The sequence below is a fragment of the Myotis lucifugus genome, unplaced genomic scaffold (genome assembly GCF_000147115.1).
Source record: "Myotis lucifugus unplaced genomic scaffold, Myoluc2.0 scaffold_191, whole genome shotgun sequence".
NCBI classification, from domain to species: domain Eukaryota; kingdom Metazoa; phylum Chordata; class Mammalia; order Chiroptera; family Vespertilionidae; genus Myotis; species Myotis lucifugus.
Window position 1 is genome coordinate 2,433,498 of NW_005871239.1, and position 2,962 is coordinate 2,436,459.

A 2,962-nucleotide genomic window follows, 5' to 3' on the forward strand; every position below is an offset into this window, starting at 1 on the left:
GGACTCAGGCAGAAACCCAAATAGTGTTCCAATTAGGTGGTGAAGGCACGGGGTAATTATGAGGAAGGGAAGGGGAACAATTACATGTGTAGAAGAAACTTTATAGGTACCGTAAGCTAATGTAGTGATGCTAATTCTAAAGAGTGTCTTTAACTTTCAGTCGTGGTCATGTCTGCTTTGCTGTTAGCTTTGCATGCAGTTATTTGGAATACATGCTGCTTCCCACCCAGTCCAAAGATTGTGGTGCTCAATTTAACATCCCAAAGGTTTACGGAGTAAGATATGCAAGGCAATTACTTTGGGATGGTAGCTCCAACTCCATTTTGAAGTGGCTTCATTTATATTATTTTTTACAGAATTTATATTTTCTCTTAAAATAAATTAAAAGTATATATTTCATTACTCTGTCCCTCGAAAAGGCCTGGACATAATGACAATTCAGTAGTAGTAAGCACAGCAAACATTTAGATTATGGTCTCTAATTACATTCGCCATCAAGAAGAATCAGAACTTTTTGGGAAAATGTTTGATTCCAAGTCTAGGGCAGGAAATTGAAAAGTAAGCCTGGGACATTGTTTTATGTCAAAGAAGAAACAAGCAAACCTTTCAAAACAAATGGAGTCACATCAAGAGGACACAAAAGACACTGTTGAGGCTCCCACTGGCCAAAGATGAGGAAATGTGGGTATGAAAAGAATTAGAACACATCAGATATCTGAAAATTCATGTGTTTATAATTTTTAAAATAGCTCATTAGTTACATTGGAGATTGCCTAGGCACCAACTCATTACTTAAAAATTTATTGAAAAGAAAAATATCAAGAATTTACCCTGTGCTGGCCAGTGTGGCTCAGTTGGTCCCATGCACTGAAAGGTTGCTGATTGGATTCCCTGTCAGGGTACATGCCTGGGTTTCAGGCTTGATCCCTGGAAGGGAGCATGCAGGAGGCAGAGGATTGATGTTTCGCTTTCACATCAATGTTTCTCTCTCCCTCTCCCTCTCTCTCTTTCTCTCTCAAAAAAAAAATCAATAAAAATATTTTTTTAAAGAAAGAAAAGAAAAAAATGAATTTATCTTGCCTTTTTGGTATGTAAAACAATTAGGTTAAAGTCAATGAAGAACTTTATAATGGAAGTGTTAGACTGCTATTATTGGAACTCACTGATCAATCTTGGTATTATTAGAACAACTGAACTATGTAATAATGTCCTACAATATAAAAAAACACAACACCACTAGGAAGTATTCTTGCCTAAAACAATTAGACCTGAATCTTATAAGTCAGTAGGTTTAGCTATCAGTTTACAGAAAATAAGAGGGGAGGGTGGAGAACATTTTAAAGAAGGCCACTAAGATGCAGTAAACCAAATCCTAAATAAAATATTCTGTAAGCCAAAGGAGCTAATGTCTCAAAAAAGTAAAGGCATAAAAATAGATGGATAGATGTTTGAGAATGGAAGCTACTAGGAGATATGATAACAAAATCCAATGTATGGACCTTATTTGGGTCCTGTTTGAACAACTTTGAGATAATTAGGGAAATTTTAATATGTGCTTAGTATTCAATTATATAAAGGAATTATTTTAAGTTGTATTATTATCATAATGGCACAATTGCATTTTTAGAAGTTCATAGCAGTAAAAGATAGATGCATATTGAAGTATTTTCAGGTGAGTTAATATGATGTCTGGGATTTGCCTTAAAACACTCCATGGGGGGCGGGGGGGGGGGGAGGAGGGAGAAAAAAAAGGAAAGAGAATAGATTTTTTAAGAAACTGCTGATAAATTGGGTAATAGGTATATGTGAGTTCATTGTACTATTCTTTCTACTTCTAAGTTTGAAAATTTCTATCATTAAATGTTTTAAAAATAAAGAAAAATTATTGGTAAATAATTAAAATGTCAGTTATCTAAATAAGCAGAGTTTTAAAGACAAAAGAAAAATAAACTTTGGTAAACATAGAATAAGGAAACTGGATATTTCTAAAAGAAAATGTCAATGAACAAAATAATCCAGTGAACTCACCAGCTCCTGTCTAGGGCTCCATGTCTCTCTATATGGTCACGACCAATTTTCTAGCATCCCAACCACCTCTCTTCCACATGATGTGGTAAGACACAGCATTCCATGTTTATGAGTCATTTGTTTTAGCGCTATCTTCCTCCTGTTTATATTTGTAATGGCACCTAATCGTGCCATGATGAAATTCTCCATGATGAATAGGATTTACAGGACTTCGGTTTGTTTTACGTGGTTATATATTAGATTTCTTTTTCCTGACGTCACAGAAGGAGGCCCCGGAATTGCACAAGGAAGCCCTGTTTGCATCACAGTTCAGGCTGGGGCACAACTCATTTCTCCTAAGCTAGGTTGGTTCTTCTCCCCGGGCGAGTCCTGGCTTTGTCATTTCATCTCTGACACCAAATTGGGGACCCATTTTTCTCCCAAGCCTATTACCCACCATCTACTTACTACAGTGACTATAAGCTGACGATTTTTTTTTCCGGTTTTTGAAAACTAGCCTATTTCACAACACAGCTAACAACTAGCTTGATTCAAGAATTGAAATGCTCCCAGTACAGACTTCTCCTTCTCTTGAGAGGCAAGGGCTGGGGGGAAACAAATGAGCCTTGTGCTCTGCCCTCGAGGTCAGCAGATTCAATGTGGCCTTGTGTGTGCTGTGAATGTGCAGTACATGACATCATGCATATTCAGCGGCCTTTTCCAGCCGCCAGTCTCTAATGGCCAGAATGGCTCTTTTTAGAAAGGCGCTCCTCTTTGACTTCTGAGATGGTTTTACCGTCCTGGTACTTTTACCTTTTTTTCTGTCTTCTTCTTCATCCCAACATGATTCTTCTTCCTTCTACTCTCCTCTCCTCTCCTCTCCTCTGATCTCCTTTTTTTTTCTCCACTTCTCTCTTTTTCTCCCCCCTGCCTGCCCTGTTCTCTCTTCCCTTCC